The sequence below is a fragment of the Monodelphis domestica genome, chromosome 6 (assembly GCF_027887165.1).
Source record: "Monodelphis domestica isolate mMonDom1 chromosome 6, mMonDom1.pri, whole genome shotgun sequence".
Classification (NCBI taxonomy): domain Eukaryota; kingdom Metazoa; phylum Chordata; class Mammalia; order Didelphimorphia; family Didelphidae; genus Monodelphis; species Monodelphis domestica.
Window position 1 is genome coordinate 165,654,026 of NC_077232.1, and position 25,205 is coordinate 165,679,230.

Here is a 25,205-nt window from a genome sequence, read left to right on the forward strand (position 1 = left end):
TTATGATGTGGAATATTGTTAACATTCAGTTAACAAATATCTGTTCAATTTAAATTTTTTTATTATATTATTTTATTAATGTTTTGAAAAAAATTCTCTTTTACTTCCCCAAAGTCCCCTCACATCTCTGACTGACACTCAGGATGAGCACTACCTGATAATATGCCTGGGAGAAGCAAAAAAAAAAGGAAGTCTTAAATGAACTAGTAGAAGTAAATTTGGTTGAATTAGGATAGGATTACTGAAGTGATATCTCAAATCTTGAGAAATAAAAGATCTTTAAAGGAAGTGACTTTGAGACACTGGTCCCATGGCCAAAGACCATAGGTCACATCAAGATGGTTGCAGGGTTAAAAAGAGAATAGTGACAGTGTGAAAAAGACTATTTTGTATTATGAATACCTCTTACTACCTAAATTCTGAATTCAGTTGCTCGGGGTTTTTTTAAGTTGCTAAAGTAGAACAAGTGAGGTCAGCATCCTCCAAACTAAATGTCTTGGAGTAGGGGATGGAAAAGAGTTTTACCGCTACTAATTATGGGTTTGCATTCTTCACAGACATTCCTGATGGAGGGTACCATTAAAGTACTCTCTCTATGATATCCATGATTGAGAAATTCTAAAGGTGAAGATTTTTCTTACCTAAACTTTGTAAAACTGAATTGCAGCAGAAGCTTTTCTTCCTATTTGCGTTTCAGCAGTATGTAGAGAACAGTTTTGCTTCAGTTGAGAATCCTAGATGCAAACGTCCAAGAAGAGATTTCAACCCCACACCTTAAAAGACTCGGTCAAAAAGAGACACATATAAAGATTGTCCCACGCAGATTGCAAAGTAATTGTCAAGTCTAAAGAATTCCTTCATTAACCTTGCAGTTGAAAACCCCAATCATTCCACAATTCTGTGTTTCAATAACGACACATGACTTCAAAAGGAAATGGATCGAGTATTCTTGTATATTAAATCTTACAGGATGCCTTTCAACAATTTTATCTTTAGCTTAACATGGCAGGTGTTAAATCAAATCCCTGTATCACACAAAGCACAGCTTGTCTTACATTTATTTAGTAATTCTACTAATCAGACAATATTTGTCACTCACACACACTCACTCACGCACATACAAAAATAGTGATATCAAAAAACCTATAGAAGTTTAAATCTGTTTCCAGATTCTTTGAAGTCTTTAAATTCCACTTTCGCGAGGTGTATAAGACGCTACTCCAACTCTGACTTTCTCCCATTGCCTCCCTGCTGACACTTTAAAGCATGTTGAATTTTATGTGAGATTTAGCTGCCAGCTTGGGGACACAAATATCTAGTTTTCAGAAAGTTTCGATCTCAACATTTTGCTTGGCAGTCTCTATGACAAGTTGTCTTTACTCTCCATGTTTGATGTGAGAATCTTATGCTCCATCCACGAAAAGAATGACATATTTATAAGATTAAGTTCAATGATTTAAAAAGTAATCTGCTTTTTTATAATCTGCTTTAATAATTAACTTAAGCACTATTATTATCCTTTTATTCACCTAGAATAATATAATTATAAACCTGAAGGGACCTTTCCTGTAAGCTAGTTCAATGCTTTGATTTTACATTAAAAAAAATGTCCAATGAGTGGAAATGATTTACTCGGGGCCATATAATTATTGGGGAACGTAGGATTTACACATCTAAAAAGTGATTTTCCTGAATCTTGGGTAAAAACCATTTAAGTTTTCATATCAAAATATAAAATCACTAATTGCTAATCACTGGAAAGAATTGCATAGTGGACAAAGTTCTGGCCTTAGAGTCTGTAAGGAATTGCCTGAATTTCAGACTTTGGCCAATAAAATCTTTGTACCCTTGGGCAAATCATTTCACTTTTTAGTGCTCCAGAAATATCTCTAAAAGTAGAAGTTACATATTTGTTGCCATTTAAATTGTTGATAGTGGGAATTCTCAAAATAAATAAAATCATAAGGCAAAGGAATATATAAGTAGGTATGCCATTTTAAACTGAATTTTCTTTTAAAATGTTTGTTTTGTTAAAAATAATTTTGCTTGTCATTTTACTGAGATTTCAGGGTGAAATGTACTTCATTAAAGAATACAGGTAAAAGGGCTGTGGTTTGCTCTTTTACAATCCTATCTCCAGTTTTCTCATTTTTACCAATATCTCTCTCGTCTTCCTTCAAAAGTTCTTCTCATGTCTCTTCTGTTTCTCATTATCCTTCATTAAGGGATAGGATTTAAAAATAAGAACCGAATGTCAGATTTTGAAAAGTAACAGTTTTTTGAGTGTGTTGTTGGGTTTTTGTAATGTTATTTTAAATCTTCCAATATGTGCTAAGGCTAGACATCAGAGAAGAGGGAATGTGCAAAATTAAACATCTGCTCAGAGTTCACATGTCCATCTTTCTTTTATACATATTTCATTAAGTTGCACTTACTTTAACTATGACTAAAGTGGGGAATAAAAGTTATGCTTTTAAAGATAGTGTTCTGTTTAAATAGTAACTATATGCTACATTTTCTTCAAAGCAAGTCACAAGGTTTTAGTGAAAGTGTACTGACAGGATTGCAGTGAGAGCCCATGTCCTGAATGGGTGAGAAAGAAGTTCTCTCTGTATGCTACATTTAGGAAGCCAGATCTTCACTATATCTATTGGGTTCAGACTGGGAAGCCTCAGTTTTGAAAAACATTGATGAGCATTGAGATGCAAGAAAGCAACTAAAAGTGGGCTACTATCAATTTTGAAGCCATATGAGACTCAGGCAAAAGATCTGGCATTGTTTAGCTTGAAGAACAGAAGACTTCAAGTATAAATGAATCTATCTTCAAATATACAAAGGGTTTTCATGTGAAAGAGAAATTCAACGTGTACAAAAAAGAGAGCAATGAGAAGTTGTAGATACAGATTTTTTTATTATTTTGAAATGCATAATTAGAGTAAAATAAGTGTGAAATGAGCTGCTCCAGGAGTTAGTAAATACTCCTCACATGAATCTTTCTAAGTGGAGGTCACATCATTGCTAGATTATTTAGGTCTAGGTTGAACAAGATGAACTAAAATATAATTTGTTTGTTTGTTTGTTTTTTCCATACACATAGAAGGGTGAGCTGGAAATCTATTAAGGGAAACAAAATTTCAGAGAATCTTTGAATCTCAAAGATAGAAAAGGTTGTAGCTGTATTTGAATATCTTACCCCCCCACACACACACACACACATCATGCCAAAAAAGTAATATTCTGACTGATACTGACTTTTGTATAAGGGTATCAAATAATGGACAAGCCAAAACTTCATACAAAAATCAGTATACTACTTCTTCAGCATGATGTAAAAGATGTTGTGTGTGTGGTTTTAATTATTTAAAATTGTGTGACTAAATTGTTGTAAAATTTTTTCTTACATCATGTTTAAGTTTGCTTCCTAGTCACTTCCATTCTTTTTTCCTTGTTCTGCCTTTTGGAAGTCAGTGAGAACAAGTCTATTGACTTGTTAACAAAATAAGCCACCAGAGACTTTAATTTATTTGCATGAGACACAATTATAGAATAATTTGTCTATCAAGTTTGAAACACCATACTTCAGTAGTTTTGCTCACTTTTCAGCAAAGGACAGAATCAGAAAGGAGAAAGGGCATACATTCTATAGCTTCCACGGATATCAAGATATGCTCACATTGCCACTCAGATCTACAAGAATTCAAGGTGTAGAGTACTATGCTTTTGAAGGAAAAAAATACAGAAAAAATTTTGTAATACGGTACTTTGGATTGACAAAGAACAATGAGAATGAAAGGTAGAAAGAATTGCTCTAATCTAATCAGTGTCCCACAGAAATGTAGAACTGAATTGTGATACTTACAAATATTGCCTAGGGAGTCACTAAACATTTTTGTATCCAATGAAGGATTTTCATATTTCATAAAATGTAAAGCAACTAAAAATTTGACATGGGAAAATGAAAATGGGCATCCATGTGGAATATCAAAATCCATAACCAACTAATAAGTCAATAAAACAATGTTACTCTGGGGAAACCATAGTGATTTTTCCATTATATCAAGGTGCTCTCTCAAACTAAAATTGAAATCCTACATACCTTTGGATGGTGGTTTACTACAACTCCTAGGAATCAAAATGCACACCACTTATAAGACATTAGGAATATTCACCAAAGGTTTGATTGTTAAAGCTTATTATGAATGTTAAATTATATTCACAAATTGGCATAAATAAATGATCAGAAAGGTTTATGACTGCAAAATGAGGTAGGCTGGTCATTTGTTGAGAGTAAGGACAACCAAAATACAGTTTACGTATTCCATCACAACCAAATAATGTCAAGGGATGGAGATGAAGTTCTCAAATATGACAAGTGAACCCATTATGCATTATTGATTAGTGTACAAAAGTCTTGATTGATAAGAATTCATGAATTGGGTACTATTTTCAGGCATTTAGCAATTAAATATATTACTTAAACACCCTAACTTTGAAATCTAAAATATAAAGTAATTTGTTTGAAATCAGATTATCTAATCTATTAGATTAGTTCACTAGTAAAACTGATTAATTTATAATATGACATTTTGGTTGGAGTAGTTGATGGTCAGCTTCTCATGGAAAATGTGGGCATGTTCATACTGATTTTGTGAAGAGGACATGAAATTATTTGCAGTTGAGTTTTAAGGACTCAAGTTCCTATGTCCATGCTAGGTTGGTCATATTAGTGTTTAAGTCATTTTTCTTCACTGCTAGAATATAAAGTTGAGCTAAAAAACCCAACTTTCCTTCCCACCCCTACACTTATTTTTGTGTGTGTGTGTTAGAATTTTTTTGTTTTTGTTTTTGCTTTTGCTTACCTTTTATTGTATTTAGATAATATTCATATTGTTTTGGGGGCCAGTGTTCTGGAGGCATAAGAAAACCTTTACAAGTGTAGAGTTACATAGTGTTTTGCCACCAGAAACTAATAATTACTGTCTTGGTGTTCTCTGGAGATGTTCTTAATGGAGGCATTCTTAAACTTAGAAATAATATTATTTGCCACACTAACAAATGTCTCTAGAGAAGTACATTATAGAAAGAGATAGGCCACTTATATGCCTTGAAAGGGATCCAAATTCTTATATATAGGAAGTGGGTTATCTTATTATTGTATGCAATATGATTACAGAATCTAGCATTTTATTTACAATAATCAGAGGGTGGAGCTACCTCAGTGAATCCAAGCATAGAAATATCAAAGTACTAAAAAGGTTATTAAATTACATATGATCTTCAAAAAAAATCTGTATGGCATTGTAGATAATAGGTATTCAGTAGGACTTGTCTGAAAAAGTTAGACTTAAGTTCTAACTCTGATTTGTATTAAACAGGTACCTCATACAAGTCACTGAAACACTCAAGGCCCTGAACCATCTCTTTTAGGAAATAAATTACAGAGTTATTGTCAATCTCCATTAATAAATAGAGTTAGTTTTAATATTAAGAATTCATTTCAAAGAAGGAATCAAATTAGTACCACTGTCACAAAAATGTTTTCAAATTTAGTTTTATATAATTATAAAAGCTAAGATTTTAAATATCCTAACCATCATGAGAAACCCTTATATGTTACTTTTCCAAAAATATTGTTTCATTATCTCAAAAATAATAGTTTGGTATTTAAATGATGAGGAAAATATTACTTAAAGATAAATTATTCATTATTATATTAAATAATAGACACAATGAGTAATAACTGGAACAAGTTTATAAAGAATTAGATCTGTCACACTAAACTAAAACTTTCTGAGACAGTGACAGGGTTGGTAGTATAAAGGGGAAATAATTGATATAATCTGTCTTGACTTCAGGAAGGCTTTGAATTTTGTCCTTCCTGACATTCAATCAATAACCTGGGAAAACAGGGTATAGACCACCCAAACATTCAATAAGTATGCGACCGACTGGAGTATTATACTCAGAATAGTTATCAATGGATCAATGTCAACATGAAGGTACCTAAAACATAGTTGTCTAAAGGGACTTGCCCTGGGACAAGTTGTAATAAATATTTATCATTTAAAATTTGGCCTGAAAGATGGACTAGAAAGCCCTGTGAAGCACTGAAGCATTCATCTTATTAAATCTAGTACTTGTTGAAATAGATGACTGTCACCTATTCTGAATTCAATGACAAAGGAATATGAATCATTTCAAAGGAATCTGGAAAAAATCATTATTGATTAAGTTTTGTACCATGAAATGAAGGGAGTGTAAAAGTATTACTATTGTACACAATGTCTCCTTTTCTTAATCTGTAAAATGAAGAAATTGAACTGCATGACCTCTAAGATTTCTTCTGATATCTAACTCCTAAATCTATTCATTCAGAAGATCAGAAAGTTGAGAGGTAATTTATGTGCATTGTATTTGCATATGTGACAGTGGAATATAGAGCTTAGATCTTCTGCTGGCAAATAATGGCATTGTGTCCCTCTACAGATCAATTATCCTCTCCATGTTTTTACCAATTCTTTGATTATAAAGGTAGAAATATTTGTTTCTTTATTCCATGCCATTAATTTTTTCTCTATATTTTATAAAGAAAACTATATATAAAAGTAGGGATAAACTGAAGAAATTGTTTTATATTCATTTCAAAGTTTTTGACACTTTCCAAAAAAAAATGTGTTAGCCTTAGTATTTTAGCCAAATGATTTCTCTCAATGTGTTAATTAATTCCTGGGATGAAGTTTTCAAAGTGGCAAATGATATAATTATAATGTGAGATCAATATAGACCTCCATTATATATCATTCAGACTCAAGTATACTTTCTTCATTATGGGAGATTTATTTTGGAAGGAGTTATAAGGAACATTTTTGAATAAAAATGTTTCTTCATAACCATATGATAAATTGCTTTAGAATTTCAAAAGGGCAGGGGGAAATTCTGCCTATCCAAAGTGAGATTGGAATTCTATCTTGATTTCTATGGTTTAGGTCTGTTTCCTTTTCTGCTTGCATCATAGTGAGTCTAAAACTAAAAGGACTTTGATCATTATTTGTAAAATATTTGAATTCTAGCACCTAAATTACCTTTCAAAAGCTTTTTGATATTCTGAATGTATTCTTATGTATAAAATATATGCATGAGTATGTATATATGTAAACTCATACAATATATTATATATACTATGCTAGAAAGATACCAGAGTTTTGAGGGCTTAAAATGGAAGTTAGGGAAATTTACCTTTTATTAGGAGATAGTAAGGATCCACAAAAGAATTTTGAACATAGAAGTGGCATGACTAGATTTATTCAAAAGAAAGATTATTCTGCAGTAATAAGTTTGCAGAAGAATAAAAATATTAGCATGAAGACATCTATAGAGGCTAGTGAATTCTCTTTCAAACAAATTTATTTCATTTATTTTTTTTTAATTTCATTTAGTCAATTTAGAACATTATTCCTTGGTTACAAGAATCATATTCTTCCCTCCACTACACTCCCCCACCCTTCCCATAAATGACATGCAATTTCACTGGGTATTACGTGTGTCCTTAATCAGAACTTATTTCCATGTTGTTGATGTTTGCACTAGGATGTTTGGATGTTCATTTAGAGTCTACATCCCCAACCATATACCTCTCAACCCATGTAATCAAGCAGTTGTTTTTCTTCTGTGTTTCTGTCCCACAGTTTGTCCTCTGCTTGTGGATAGTGGTTTTTCTCATATATCCCTACGAGTTGTTCAGGATCACTGCATTGCCACTAATGGAGAAGTCCATTACGTTCGATTGTACCACAGTGTATCAGTCTCTGTGTACAGTGTTCTCCTGGTTCTACTCCTCTCGCTCTGCATCACTTCCTGGAGGTTGTTCCAGTCTCCATGGAATTACTCCATTTTATTATTCCTTTTAGCACAATAGTATTCCATCACCAACATATTCCACAATTTGTTCAGCCATTCCCCAATTGAAGGGCATCCCTTCATTTTCCATTTTTTTGCCAATACAAAGAGCGCAGCTATGAATATTCTTGTACATGTCTTTTTCCTTATTATCTCTTTGGGGTACAAACCCAGCAGTGCTATGGCTGGATCAAAGGGCAGACAGTCTTTTATCACCCTTTGGGCATAGTTCCAAATTGCCCTCCAGAATGGTTGGATCAGTTCACAGCTCCACCAGCAATGAATTAATGTCCCTACTTTGCCACATCCCCTCCAGCATTCATTACTTTTCATTGCTGTCATGTTAGTAAATCTGCTAGGTGTGAGGTGATACCTCAGAGTTGTTTTGATTTGCATTTCTCTGATTGTAAGAGGCTTAGAACACTTTTTCATGTGCTTATTAATAGTTTTGATTTCTTTAAATGAAAGTTGTCTATCCATGCCCCTTGACCATTTGTCAATTGGTGAATGGGTTGATTTTTTGTATAATTGATTTAGCTCTTTATAAATTTGAGTAATTAGACATGTCAGAGATTTTGTTATGAAGATTGTTTCGCAAATTGTTACTTCAGTTCTAATTTTGGTTGCATTGCTTTTGTTTGTACAAAACCTTTTTAATTTGATGTAATCAAAATTACTGATTTTATATTTTGTGAGTTTTTTCTAGCTCTTGCTTGGTTTTAAAGTCTTTCCTTTCCCAAAGATCTGACAAGTATATTATTGTGTGTTCTCCTAATTTGCTTATAGTTTCCTTCTTTATATTCAGGTCATTCACCCATTCTGAATTTATCTTGGTGTAGGGTGTGAGATGTTGATCCAAACCTAATCTCCCCCATACTGTCTTCCAATTTTCCCAGCAGTTTTTAGCAAATAGTGGATTTTTGTCCCCAAAGCTGGGATCTTTGGGCTTGTCATAGACAGTCTTGCTAAGGTCACTTACCCCAAGTCTCTTCCACTGATCCTCCTTTCTGTCTCTTAGACTGTACCATATTGTTTTGATTACTACTACTTTGTAGTATAGTTTGAGATCTGGGGCTGTAAAGCCACCTTTCTTTGCATTTTTTTTTTCATTATTTCCCTGGATATCCTTGATCTTTTGTTCTTCCAAATGAACTTTGTTATGCTTTTTTTTTCTAATTCAGTAAAAATTTTTGGTAGTTCAATGGGTATGGCACCAAAGAAGTAAATAAATTTGGGTAGGATTTTCATTTTTATTATGTTAGATCATCCTACCCATGAGCAATTAGTGTTTTTACAATTGTTTATATCTAGTTTTAATTGTGTTGAGAGTGTATTGTAGTTGTGTTCAGATAGTTCCTGTGTTTGTCTTGGCACTTAGATTCCCAAGTATTTTATATTGTCCAGGGTGATTTTAAATTGAATTTCTCTTTCTAATTCTTGCTGCTGAGATGTGTTGGAAATATATAGAAATGCTGATGACTTATACGGTTTTATTTCATATACTGCAACTTTGCTTAAGTTGGTGATTATTTCAACTAGCTTTTTGGTTGATTCTCTAGGATTCTTTAAGTAGACCATCATATCATCTGCAAAGAGTGATAGCTTGGTCTCCTCATTGCCTATTTTAATACCTTCAATTTCTTTTTCTTCTCTAATTGCTACTGCTAGTGTTACTAGTACAATGTTAAAAAATAGAGGTGATAATGGGCATCCTTGTTTCACTCCTGATTTTATTGAAAATACATCTAGTTTATCCCCATTGCAGATGATATTTGCTATTGGTTTTAAATATATACTGTTAATTATTTTTAGGGAAGTCCCTTCTATTCCTATACTTTCTAGTGTTTTCAATAGGAATGAGTGTTGTATTTTTCAAAGGCTTTTTCTGCATCTATTGAGATAATCATGTGATTTCTGTTGGTTTGCTTGTTGATATTGTCAATTATGTGGATGGTTTTCTTAATATTGAACCATTCTTATATTCCTGCTATAAATCCAACCTGATCATAATGAAAAGACCTCTTGATGACTTGCTGGAATCTTTTTGCTAGTATCCTATTTAAGAATTTTGCATCTACGTTCATTAAGGAGATAGGTCTATAGTTTTTCTTTCTCTGTTTTTGACCTGCCTGGCTTTGGAATCAGTACCATATTTGAGTCATAAAAGGAATTTGGTAGAACTCTCTCTTTGCTTATTATGTGAAAAAGTTTGTATATTATGAGGATTAGTTGTTCATTCAATGTTTGATAGAATACACTTGTGAATCCATCAGGGCCTGGTGATTTTTTCTTAGTGTGTTCTTTGATGGCCTGTTCAATTTATTTTTCTAATATGGGATTATTTAAGAATTCTATTTCTTCTTCTGTTAATCTAGGCAAATTATATTTTTGTAAATATTCATCCATATCACCTAGATTGCCATATTTGTTGCCATAAAATTGGGCAAAATAGTTTTTAATGATTCCCTTAATTTCCTGTTCATTGGAGGTGAGGTCCCCCTTTTCATTTATGATACTGTTAATTTGATTTTCTCCTTCCATTTTTTATTAGATTGACCAGTACTGTGTATATTTGATTTGTTTTTTTGAAACACCAGTTTCTAGTCTTATTTATTAGTTCAATACTTCTTTCCCTTTAAGTTTTATTAATTTCTCCCTTAATTTTAAGGATCTCTAATTTAGTTTTCATTTGGATATTTTTAATTTGTTTGCTTTCAAGTTTTTTGACTTGCATGTCCAATTCATTGACCTCTGCCTTCTCTACTTTGTTAATATATGAACTCAAAGTTACAAATTTCCCCCTGAGTAGTGCTTTGATTGCATCCCAAAGATTTTGAAAGGGTGTTGCATCATTTCCATTGTTTTCAATGAAATTATAGTTTGTTTCTATGATTTGTTCCTCAATCAATTTTGGAGAATCATATTATTTAATTTCCAATTAATTTTTGATTTGGCTCTCCATGTCACTGTACTGGTTATTATTTTTATTGCATTATGATCTGAAAGGGCTGCTTTTGTTTGCCATGTTTTTATGCCCTAGTACATGGTCAATCTTTGTGAATGGACCATGTTTTCCTGAAAAGAATGTGTATTCCTTTTTTCACTATTTATTTTTCTCCATATATCTATTAACTCTAATTTTTCTAAGATTTCATTCAAATTTCTTACCTCTTTCTTATTTATTTTTTCTTTGATTTATCTAGATTTGATAGTGGTAAGTTCAGGTCTCCCACTAGTATAGTTTTTTTATCCCTATATATTTCATCCTTGAGCTCTACTAGTTTTTCCTTTAGAAATCTGAATGCTATGCCATTTGGTGCATACATGTTGAGTACTGATATTTCCTCATTGTCTATACTGCCTTTTATCAGGATGCAGTAACCTTCCCTATCCCTTTTAATCAGACTTATTTTTACTTTGGCTTTGTCAGATATCATGATTGCAACTCCTGCCTTCTTTCTCCCATTTAAGGCCCGCTAGTTTCTGCTACAACCTTTAATTCTAACCTTGTAAGTGTCTTCTTGTAGACAACATATGGTAGGATTTGGGATTCTAATCCACTCTCCTATTTGTTTTCATTTTATGTGTGAATTCATCCCATTCACATTCAAAGTTATGATTTCCAATTGTGTATTCACTAGCATTTTGATATCCTCTCCTATTTCTGTCCTTTCTTCTTTTGTTATATCCTTTTAAACCAATGATTTGCTTTTAATCAGTCATGCTAATCCCCACCCTTAATATGTTTCTCTTTCTTCCCTCTCACTTTTTGTTCCCTTCTTCTTATTTTTTAGAGTCTTCTAAGTTCCCTCCCCCCTCTCTTTCCCTCCATTTTATGCCCCCTTTCCCCCTACCCCCCTTTAGTTTTCCCTTCTCACTTTCCCTGTAGGATAAGATAGAATTCATGACCCCAATGGATCTAGATGCTCTTCCCTCTCGGAATTGATTTCACTGGGTGTAAGGTTTAAGTATTACCTATTAACACTCTCTTCCTCTCCTTCTTATAAGAGTATTCTTCCTCTCCCCTTCCCATGTGTATCTTTGTGTGATAAAGATTACCCTATTTATCTTATTTCTTCAAGTATCTCTTGGTGACATCTTCAATTCACCCTCTCTTTTTCTTTTTCTGCTTATCATATTATACCACTTATTACCCCAATCTCTTCATTTAAATGATTCTTTTAATTACAATAATAGTGAATAAAAACTTTGAGTGTTACAAATAATATTTCCCTATATATGAATATAAATTATTTGATCTTATTGAAGCTCTTAAAGAAGAAATTTTGAATAACTAAAAAAAACATTTTCCCCTTTTCCCTCTCCTTCTTATTTACCTTTTCATTTTTCTCTTGATCTTTGTGTTTGGATATCAAATTTTCTACTTAGTCCTGGTCTTTTCTTTACAAATACTTTGAAATCTTCTATTTTGTTGCATGCCCATACTTTCCCCTAGAAGTATATAGTCAAGTTTGATGGATAGGTGATCCTCTGTTGCAGACCCAATCCTCTTGCCTTTCTGAATATCATATTCCAAGCCTTGAGGTCCTTTAGTGTGGAAGCTGCCAGATCTCGTGTAATCCTAATTGGTGCTCCTTGATATCTAAATTGCCTCTTTTTGGCTTCTTGTAATATTTTCTCCTTAGCTTGGAAGCTCTTGAATTTGGTTATTACATTCCTGGGAGTTATCTTTTGAGGATTTAATGTAGAGGGGGTTCTATGAACTCTGTCAATGTCTAATTTTCCCCCTTGTTCAAGAAAATCAGGGCAGTTTTCTTGCATGATTTCTTGTAGTATGATGTCAAGATTTCTGTTTATTTCTGAGTTTTCAGGTAGACCAATGATTCTTAAATTGTTTTTTTTTTGTGTGTGTGTGATCTGTTTTCCTGATCTGTCATCTTGTCAATGAGATAGATTATGTTTTCTTCTATTTTGTCAGGCTTTTGACTTTGCTTCATTAATTCTTGTGGTTTTGCTATCTCATTGGCTTCCAATTGCCTAATTCTGGTCTTTAAAGACTATTTTTCCTTTTTGGTTTGGTCTATCCTGCTTTTTGTGACTTCTAGCTGTTTCTCCAATTGGCAGTTCTTGTCCTTTAAACTGTTATTTTATTTTTTGAACTATTTCCCACTTTTCTTGCCAAAAGGCTTCTATCTTTTTGATAAACTCCAATTTAAATTCAAGAGCTTGTGGACAATGTCCATTTTTTGGGAATATTTTGGTGCATTTATTTGTATTTCCTCTTCTATTTCCTTTGTAGCCTGGGTTTTTCCTCTGTAAAAATTATCCTAGGCCAACCCCTTCTTCTTGTTTGTCTTGGTGTTGGGAATTTGTTGTTCCTGGGCACTGTTTGATATCACTGTGGTGGTTTTTCCTTCCCTTTCCACTCAGAAATCTGAGTGAGATGGGCAGGCTCTCTGTGTATGGAGCTAAGGAGCATGGATTTTGCCTGAGGCCAACTCACAAATCTATGCAGCTTCTACAGTTTGCTGCCCTTCTCTGTGCTATCACCCCATGGGCGCCCATAGTCTTCTCTCTTCAGCCTTATGGGGTTTCAGGTCTAACTTCTCTCAGGGGTAGGTCTTTGGAGTTCTTAGTCAACTGCCTAGGCCATAGACATGCCCCTCACTCACTCTATAGGTGCCACTTGCTCACTCACTGATTCTAAACTCTGCTGGCTCTCATTCTGGCTCTGTAGGTGGGGTGGGGGAATGTAGATCAGCTCGCATTTTGGTGTAAGCTTTTTTTCCCCCTTATAGTGTGGAAATGTCCAAATCGCATGTACCTTCAAAGTTGAGCCCTACTGTGGAGTCTTTTCATTCATATGAATTTGTTTTTGTGTTTGTTTGTTTTGTCTTTTGAGGTAGACTATATTGGTAGATGCTGAGGAGAGAAGAGTCCTGGGTCTAGACTGCTACCATGTTTACCCAGAAGTTCGATTGTCTTTCCAATCAAATTTAAAATAACACTTCAAATTAAATTTTGGAGCAGTATAATCAACAGATCAAAGTGAGTCATATTTTTATTCCATTCTAAGGCAATTTAGGAAGTTGCTAAGAGAGATCTGAGGCACTATGGTAGGAGTTGACCAGAAATTCAAGAGCAGTCCCAATATGGGAACGTGAAGACAACCCCAAAAGCAGAAGCAGTAGCCTCAGAAGCTTTCAAATAAAAAACACTAAGAGAGTCCAAAAACTTCTCAGAAAATGATTGATGGTGACCCTTTGATGACATGAGATACAGGTAATATTGATCAACAGGTCTATACACATATCTCAGTCACATTTCTGAGGTGGAAAAAAATTATGGAGCTAGTTTTGGAGGTCTAAAAATATGGTGCTTCCTTAGTGATGTATTACTCACTGTGTGATGAGAGAGAGACAGACAGACAGACAGACAGACAGTCAGACAGTCAGACAGAGAGTGAATGGCAGAGGGAAAAAGGATGAAGAGAAATACATATAAATCATAACTATGATTCAGAATGACATGAGTTCACCAGAAACAGAAACAGAAACAGGTAGCAGAATTAATTAGGTATTAGAATCAAACAACTTGCTACCTATTAGACACAAAGAAAGAAAGATACACACAGAGATAAAATAAGGAGCTGGAGCAGAATTAATTATGCTTCAGCTAAAGTAAAAAAAAAGGTAGGGATAGCAACTATGATTTCAGGAAATAAAGTAATAGATCTAATATAAGAAACTATTTTGCTAAAATATACTATGGATAACAAAGTAATATAACAATTTGTGAGAAGTTTCTCTGATCAAGTTTCCATTTCTTGAATATGTATCTGGGAATTAAGACAAATATAGAACATGAGATCCATTCCCCAAATGATAAAGCATCCAAGACTATGAAAAGTTTTTTTTTTCCTTAGAAGAAGAAATCAAAACTATCTTTAGTCTAAATCATTACTGATGATTGAAATGCAAATTAAAATAACTATGGTTTATTCTTTTGAAACTATCAGAAATAACAACTACTGAAGGGCATAAGGGAAAATAGGTACACTAAAACAACTATTGGATTTGTGAACTAGTCCTAGTATTCTGAGGGGAAAAAAAATTGGAAATATGCCCCCAAAGACTATAAAACTGCATACCTATTGACTCAGTAATGCTACTACTAGGTCTGTATCACAGTGATTCAAGAAAGTGGAAAAGAACTTATTTTGGGGAAAAATATTCATAACATCTCTTTCTGTGGTAGCAAGAATTGAAACCTAGGAAACACCCACCAGTTGGGGAATGACTAAACAAAAGATATATGATTATTATGGAATGCTATTATGCTATAAGAAATGAAAAGCAGGATGGTTTCAGAAAAAAAGCATGGAAAGACATGTATGAACTAATTAAAGGTAAGTCAATAGAAACAGGTTAGCAGTATATATAGTTAATGTGAGATCATCTATGAATGATTTTAACAACAATGCAATGATTCAAGATAATTCCAAAAGCTTTAGGATGTAAAATGATAATCATCTCCAAAAAGAATTGATTAACATGAAACACAAATTGAAATATAATTATGTCATTTTCATTATTCTTCTGGCTTTTTTACAAAATGACTAAAATGAAAATATGCTTTGTATGATTTCAAATGATCAGTTGAAAGAGTAATTGTTTTTTTAGGTGCATTGATTGGGAAGGAGATATTTTGAAATTCAAAGTTTAAAAAATATTAAAAATAAATAGAACAGCTAGGTGGCAAAGTGGATAGATTGCCAAGCCTGGAACAGATAGTCTTGGGTTTAAATCTGGCCAAAAATATTTCTTAGATATGTGACTGGGAAAATCACTTAATCTGAATGTCCATCCCTTAACACTCTTTTACCTTGGAACCAATTCTTAATATTGGCTCTATGACAGAAGGTAAGAATTTGTAAAAATAGGTAAATAATTTTAAAAGATATAATAACGAATAAACCCAGCAGAATCTCAATTATATATATACATACATATATAATGACAATATTGTAAAAATAGCTATCTTAAAAAATGTAAAAATCATGACTGATACAATGACCATTCATGTTTCCAGAAGATATATAATATAATGTTACAAATAATGAATAAATTTAAATTGTCTACTAATATAGGTCATTATATATATGTGTATATGTGTGCATGTAACAAAGACTTTTGAATTATTTACTTATCCTATTATCTATGAAACTATTCACTGAGATGAACAAGGAGTCACTGTTTCTGTTCTAGAAGGAACCTTTTAGTTAGAGTAAAGGAACCTCATCATCAATGTGCCAAAATAGAATAAGTTCAAGAGTTGTTGTGAGGAATCAAGTCAGAAAGAGCAGAAGCAAAAATCACTTACTTCTGAATACTCATGTGTCTCATGACCTTCTCATCATGAACACTGTCTTCTACTTACCAAAATGCAATTAAACTTGATGGGGAGAACTTCAAAGCAAACATTGGCATAGCCAAGGTCATTTTAAGGAGAAGAAAACAGTGAGGATGTGAGAGTGGGAAAGGTGATGTGTGGTACGGAGTGCTGGATCAATCATAGATTCATCCTTTCCAATCTAAACATTTGTATTCAACAAAAGCTGTGGCCACAAGCTAAGATAACTAGCAGGAGACTTTATGTCAACACACTGGAGTGTTTTTCTGGCTTGAACAGTTTATTTCTGACTTGGAGGGAAAGTTGAGCCAACATATAATTAGCAACAGTGAAGTAGAAAAGGAGAGGGCAGCTTAAAGAAAATTGGTCTATAGAACCATATTTACTCATTTGGGTCAGAATACTCTCAAACATTGAGATTCGTTTGATGAAAATGATGGGAAATTTCACAAGCTATTAATTAAAAAGGAGAACTTCATGAAGTTTACCAGTAAGACAGTTTGTTGCTAAAAAGGTAGCATTGAATTTCTTCAAAAATGAAGCACAAACTAAGCTTAGAGAGATTCAGGATTCTTTGCTGAATAAAAAAAGGAGATGAAATTAATATTTAAGCTGATAGTAAGAATACAAAAACACTCCTACAATTCCTTGAATGCTATTTGTGGGCCAAAGATTTAGGGTACATCACAAAGACTCTTTACTAATGGAGCCATACATATCAGTGATAAATAAATAAATAAGCGCATGTGTTTATGTATATGTGTCTGTTCATGTGTGTGTGTGTATGTGTAGAGATGGGCTGAACACTTCCATCATTCTCAATGGATTATACCTCATCTTGAAGTAAATTCCTCTCTAGATGAACTTCTAACTGAAGAAGAGGTTTTGATTAGAATTAGACTACCTTTGTGTAGCAAAGCACTTGGTGCTGATTTCATTCAGCAGACATTTACAAGGCTAGTATCCACCATTCCTTCAAAACCTGACTGAAATCTGGGGTTATATGACAAGAGGTGATTATCCCCCAGGAGATCAAAGATGCTTTGATTGTCTGCCTCAAAAATGGAAAAGGAAATAGGTCATCCTGTGACAATAATAAGGAAATCTCTTTCTTAGTCATTGCTGGCAAGATTCTTTTTTTTTTAAGGTTTTATTTATTTTTTTTAATTATTATATTTTATTTGATCATTTCCAAGCATTATTCATTAAAGACATAGATCATTTTCTTTTCCTCCCCCCCACCCACCATAGCCGACGCGTAAATCCACTGGGCATTAGATGTTTTCTTGATTTGAACCCATTGCCATGTTGATAATATTTGCATTAGAGTGTTCATTTAGAGTCTCTCCTCTGTCATGTCCCCTCAACCGCTGTATTCAGGCAGTTGCTTTTCCTCGGTGTTTCCACTCCCATAGTTTATCCTTTGCTTATGAATAGTGTTTTTTTCTCCTAGATCCCTGCAAATTGTTCAGGGACATTACACCGCCACTAATGGAGAAGTCCATTACGTTCATTTATACCACAGTGTATTAGTCTCTGTGTACAATGTTCTCCTGGTTCTGCTCCTCTCACTCTGCATCACTTCCTGGAGGTTGTTCCAGTCTCCATGGAACTCCTCCACTTTATTATTCCTTTTAGCACAATAGTATTCCATTACCAACATATACCACAATTTGCTCAGCCATTCCCCAATTGATGGGCATCCCCTCGTTTTCCAGTTTTTGGCCACCACGAAGAGCGCAGCTATGAATATTTTTGTACAAGTCTTTTTGTCCATTATCTCTTTGGGGTACAGACCCAGCAGTGCTATGGCTGGATCAAAGGGTAGATATTCTTTTGTCGCCCTTTGGGCATAGTTCCAAATTGCCCTCCAGAATGGTTGGATCAGTTCACAACTCCACCAGCAATGAATTAATGTCCCTAATTTACCACATCCCCTCCAGCATTCATTACTTTCCTTTGCTGTTATGTTGGCCAATCTGCTAGGTGTGAGGTGATACCTCAGAGTTGTTTTTACTTGCATCTCTCTGATTATAAGAGATTTAGAACACTTCATGTGCTTATTAATAGTTTTGATTTCTTTATCTGAGAACTGTGCTGGCAAGATTCTAACAGAGAATGGATCAGTTCTCAGCCATTTATATTAATTTTGGACTGGCAATTAACACCAAGAAAATAGAGGTTCTCCACCAGCCAGCACCATATTATCCATATGTGGAACTATTGGTTACAGAAAATGGAAAAATTTTGAGTACTGTGGATAAATTCATTTACCTTCACAGTTTAATTTCTAAGGATTTACACAGAGATGATGAGGTTGATGAAAGCATTAACAGAGCTTAGTTCAATATTTGAGATGGTCTGAAGAAATATGTAGGAGAGAAGAGGTATTAGATTGCCTATCAAACTGAGATTTTACAGAGCTATTAGACTGACCTCATCATTGTATATCTGTGAAACCTGGGCAGTATAACACTGTCATATCAGGAAATTGAATGGCTTCCACATGAATTGCCAGAAAGGTTCTGAAGTGCACCTGGCAAAATAAGTACCAGATACCAAGGTCCCTTTTCAAACTGAAATGCCAGACATTCAAACTATTGTAGAGAGTCCAACACTGATACACTGGTTATATTATTCAAATACCCAATGGATATTTTCCTTAAACATTATTTTTAAGAAAACTCACATAAGGGTATACCATCTCACACCTAGCAGACTGGCTAACATGACAGCAAAGGAAAGTAATGAATGCTGGAGGGGATGTGGCAAAGTAGGCACATTAATGCATTGCTGGTGGAGTTGTGAATTGATGCAACCGTTCTGGAGGGCAATTTGGAACTATGTCCAAAGGGTGATAAAAGACTGTTTTCCCTTTGATCCAGCCAAAGCAATGCTGAGTTTGTACCCCAAAGAGATCAAAGGGAAAAAGACTTGTCCAAGAATATTCAGAGCTGTGCTCTTTGTGGCGGCAAAAAAAATGGAAAATGAGGGGATGCTCTTCAATTGGAGAATGGCTGAACAAATTGTGGAATATGTTGGTGATAGAATACTATTGTGCTCAAAGGAATAATGAACTGGAGGAATTCCATGTGAACTGGAAACACCTCCAGGAAATAATAAAGAGTAAGAGGAGCAGAACCAGGAAAATATTGTACACAGAGACTGATACACTTTGGTACAATCAAATGCAATGGACTTCTCTACTAACAGCAATGCAATGATCCAGGAAAATTCTGAGGAATTTATGAGAAAGGACATTATCCACACCCAGAGAAAGAACCATGGGAGTAGAAAAACAGAAGAAAAACATTTGCTTGATCACATGGTTGGATGGGGATATGATTAAGGATGTAGACTCCAAATGATCACCCTAGTGCAAATATCAATAATATGGAAATAGGTCTTGATCAATGACAAATGTAAAACCCAGTGGAATTATTAATTGTCTATGGGATGGGCATGGGAGGAGGGGAAGGAAAGAACATGAATCATGTAACTATGGAAAAATTCCAAATCAATTAGTTAAATAAAAATTTTTAAATAAAATAAAGGAACACTAACACAAGGCAAGTCTTCACACAAGAGACAAGAAGTGATACAAGAACTCTGTAATGATCTTTCTGAAGAAATTTTGTAGATGGGAAATACTGGCAAAGGACCATCCAGGATCGCTTCCTTGCATCAAATAAGGTACTGTATTCTATGAACAAATCATAATTGCAGTCTCTCAAAAGAAATATCTCCATCCCAAATGTTCATATCGACTTTTTGTGCCAGACCCATGGGGAGTCTTCTGAGGTCATATTGGCCTGATCAGCCACAGTAATTTGACCCTGATTTTGGAATTTCGTTTTGATCCTTCTCAAGTACTAAGGACAATTTATCTTCTTCTCACCTCTGGGTCTCAGAATCTCTAGTTTACTTCAAAGGTCAGCATGAGTGCTTATTCTATCTTGAGCCCCAACTACTAGCATTTAGTTTCCAGAATTATCTTGGATTTACATTTGTGTATATATTTACATGCCATTTCTCTGAAAGAAGCTAAGCTCCCTGGTGTCAAGGACTGTTTCTATTAGGGGATTTATCTGTAATCTGGTGCCTAAGACATAGAAAATATTTAATATATACTTGTTGATTAGTTGAATGATTGATGTATTCAATGTTTGTTTATTATTCCAATTATATAATAGCTCCCATAAAAGAAAAAAGTGTTTTTTAGATATCATGTTGAGCACACACTTATAGTTCTTTCCAATTAATGTAATCTCAAAAGCATTAATAAATAATCCAGCTGGTCTGAAATCACACTGCCATATCAGGCAAAAAGGAAGGGTATGGTAGGTTAGAAGATATGAATGGGAAATAAGATGATATGGAGAGGAGGAAGTAGGCTGATCAGTGGTTTGAAAGCTAGGTTTAGAGAAGGGAGATTCTGGATTTAAATCTGGCCTCATACATTTCCTAGTTGTGGATGTGAGCCTGCACAAGTCATTTAAACCCTGTTAATTTTCCCATATCTCTCTTCTGACTTGGAACAAATACACACTATTGATTCTATTATGAAAGGTAAGAGTTTAAAAAATGATGATATGGATAGAAGAGAAAATAGATTTTTAACAATTATTATTTAAATAAGGGAGAGGTTCTACATATGAGAAATGTTGCATTTGCTTTGATAGAGGCATATATTATTATTTTAATTGATTGTATTAATTAATTTCAATAGAACTTGTCGTGGAGTGAGAGTAATCTCTAAATATTGGTAATGAAAAAAAGAGAGAGAAAATATCAAAAGACATGTAAAGTGAATGACGAAAATGAAGGGAAGATAAAATGGGACATTTTTCATATTAATTTTTTTTCATTAAAAATCTTCATTAATGGAAAATGTAATGGAGTAGTAAGCAAATAATTTCTGGGCTGTGAATATATAATCTAAATAGTCTATTTTTTCCTGAAAGTAAAATTCACATATCTGAATATTAAATCTATCCAGGGAGATGCTTGATATTGGCAAAACAGGCAAATTCAGAGTAATAGTGTACACAATGCTATCCTGTGTCAATAAGCTTCATATTTTGTTCTTCTTAAGAAAGATATTAAGCATTTCAGGTTATTTGGACAGGTAAGTAAGTTCATGGGCATAGTCCACTTGTTGGTGGTGCATTATCCCATTTTAGTCTCTTAGTTTAAAATAGAATAACCTCCTCCTTTTTTCATTTCTTTGCAAAGAATTTTGTGTTGATAAGAAGTTTAGAATTGCATTTTTGAAACCATTTGAATTATATATAGCCATATAGCAACTTTTGATCTTAGAAACACTTTTCTCATTAAAAAGAGAATATAACCCTTGCTTTTATTCCATTTTATGCAAATAGTATCTCTCATCCTTCAACAGCAGAGTTGCTTTTTAAGCTATGAATGCCTACCATGGATGAGCATCGATCTTCTCTGTCACCTTCCACAAACTCTGGCTGTGGAATGCACAAGAATTTGCATACACCCCGTCATGGACTATCTAGAATGAAGCACTTCATTCCATTACCTTTCAGTGCTGACTAGGGGAATTTTCTTGATCACTGCTAAATTGAAAATAAAGTTTAAAGATGTACCTATCCAATATTACCAGAATTGTTTGTGCTCAGGTTAGTTTTTAACATGCCTTAGGTGTACAGTGAATTATGAAACTACAATGCAATAAAAAAACTATCATCTTTCACTTTCTTCCCCTAATCCTCATCCTAATATTTTCCTTTCTCTGCCATTTTAAGGTCCACATTTTAAGGAAAAATCATTTTACACAAAGCTATATCTTAGGAAGGAGCAGAATTGTGTGCAAACTTGCATTCTTTTGATTCTTTGGATCATCACAAAAGTATCCGTCCCACTTTCAGAACTTGTGAAAATTGATGGTATGAAGAGGCAGGTAACACTGGCAAAACACATTCATTTGTAAGCTTATGATTCCAAAGCCCCTTAGAATTTGGGTTAATATCAACAGCAACCCCAACTCTTTCCTGAGTTTAGCTTTCTAGACAGACATACTGCATAATCCTTTGCCAGAAAAGAGGCAGACTCAAAATAGGATGCTTAAAATGTTTGTGTACATAGATATATTTAAATATACAAATGAATATATAAATGCAAATGTGTATATCCACATGTGGTAAGTGTAAGAATATGTGGTTTACAAAATTATAATATGTGTGTACACATAGATACATACAGTAATCTCACTATTCATTGTGACTGTGTTTTGGATATGAGGAAGTAAATTAAGAAATCACAGATTAATAAGCTTAACATTAAGCTGGATGTCTCAGTGAATAGAGTGTTGGAACTGGACTTAGGAAACCTGAGTTTAAATATGGCCACAGACACTAACTGTATGGTCTTGGGAAAGTCACTTAACTGCTATTTGCTTCAGTTCCTCATTTGTACAATGAGCTGGAGAAGGAAATGCTAAACTACTGGATTATCTTTGCCAAGAAAACTTCAAATGAGGTCAGACACAAATGAAAAATGACTAAAAAATAAGAAATCTCACCCAAATCATACAGAAAGAGGAAGAGAAACTATGGGATCCTAAATCTCTTTTATTTAAAAAATATTTCAATTATGCTCTGTTACTAACAAGAGATGTCTAGAGTGAAAGATTTGGAATCCAGCTTCTATGATTTCAAATCTCCCCTTCAGCACTTAATAGTTACGTGGCCATGGATAAATCACAAATCTGTGAGCCTCAATTTCCTGGCAACTAAGTTGATACAGTGGAAGTAGTACTAGAAATGGAATCCAGAAGGTCTAAAAAAATTCAAATTTACCTTTAGACACTAACTCTGTCAGGATGGTTGAAATCATTTAAACTCTGTCTCTGTTTTCCCATCTGTAAAATGAGTACAGTGATTCACCTACCTTGCAGAGCTACATGATGACAAAATGATATAATCGTAAACAATTTAACAGAGTGTCTGACACATCATTGATGACATATCAATTCTTAATACTTTTCCTATCGTGAAAATTGGGAAAATAGAAGGCATATAGTTATACTTACTAATCAGAACTTCTGAGAAGTTACAAATGAGATAATAAATGTAGGTAGTATCACAGACTTTAAAGTACCATATAAATATTAATTATCATGACAACCCTGCATCAAATACTTTGATCATCAAATGTATGAACTAAATCATATTAAATGTTACTAAGCAAAGTATATGTCCATGTACAAAAGCCAGGGCAAGGAAAGGCAATCTGAAGTTTACCAATGTCATTGTTTTGAAATGTTACTGGTAGTCCATAGAGTCCTTTAGGGAAAAAAATAAAAATTTAGAACATATTTTGCAAGAATGATGATTATAATATGACGTCATTAAAGTGATGGTTTAAAGGGAATGCCTCAATTGCCCTGATCTCCTAACTGCTTCCTAACAGTGGCCTTGACTTGTTATCCTTTTGTCTCTTGGCACATCCTCCCCTGGGCATATATGTTTTGCATGTATCAAAGACACAGAAATTCTTCTTTATAGTTCTGTGACGTGCCATTTCATTGGCTTCTCTGGGTGTTATACTCTGCTCTTCATTCTCTTGTTTTTGTTTGTTTGTTGTATTATAACTTGAATATTCATAACAGATACACAGTGAACCAAGCCTAGAATTAAATAGGATGGAATGAAACAATTTCTCTTGGGTTTTTGGTTTCATTGATTCCTGTCTATTCTCTCTTGCTAAAGACCAGTTTATGCTATTATTCTTAGTTCCAGTGTTATTTCTTCTAATGAATCTGAATGTTGAGAATAATGACACACTCTCAAAAGAATTGCAAAGTGCAAAGAAGGAAAATAAAACACTTTTGGTAAGTGTATGCAGGCAGTAGAGCAGTCTAAGAGGTAACTTATGAATGAGATGTGGCATGAATGACGCTAATAATTTTTCATGACGGGAGCTTCTTCCACAAGCCTAAATCATTGTTCCATTTAAATTTGGAAGACAAATCTCATCGTTTATTGGAGCAAAGTGACTTGACCCCTAGTGATGGAGCTGAAATATCAGTGGTAGGATTTGGGCTCCTGCCTTTTTGTCTCTTGGCACTATGTCATCCTGACTTTCTTGATTAATGTTTCTAAAATATCAGAGAATCAGAGGAAGACATACAAGGCTTAGCATCTCTTTTAAGGAATATGAGGACGATTTGGCTGTTTAATCTACTGTATTTTCCTCCTTATTTTGCATTACTCAAGTTAGTATTTGATTTCATTGTCAATTGTTTCCTCTACTCACCTGCTTGAACTTACCTTTGCCAAACAACAATGACAACAACAAATTCTAAGATCCTACCTGTCTAAACCAGTCTAGATCTTAAGCAGCCTATTCCTTAAAGAATTTGAAAGCAGCTGGGTGATATAGAGTACTAAGCCTGGAAATAGGAAGACGAGTTTAAATACAGTTTTAAATGCTAACTAGTTGGGGGAAGTCACTTGCCTGTCAATTCCTCACCTTGAAAATGAGGATAATAATATCTCCTTAGTATAGTTATTTGGAGATTCAAAAATAAAATAATATATGTAAAATACTTTAAAAAATTAAGACATTAGGTAAATGCTAGCTGTTATTAAGGATATAAATTTGACCTGTGATTTTATGAGCAATATCTCCTCTCTGGTGTGTAGTTTTTAAAAGCTAGATTGATGACTTAGCAGTTAAGGGACGTGCCCAAGTGTCAGAAAAAAAACTCTTATCTAAGTCTCAAAGGTTGAAGACCAGCTTTCTATCCACTCTAATCAAATTACTCTGAAGTAGTTATCATTATTTTTAAGCATCTTGGCATAGGTATTTGAAAGCATAACCTTTCTCACAATTTGAGTCCTATCTTACATTTAAAAGTTGCTACCCAATTGACTTTTGCTTATATATTCTTAAATTCAGAGAGA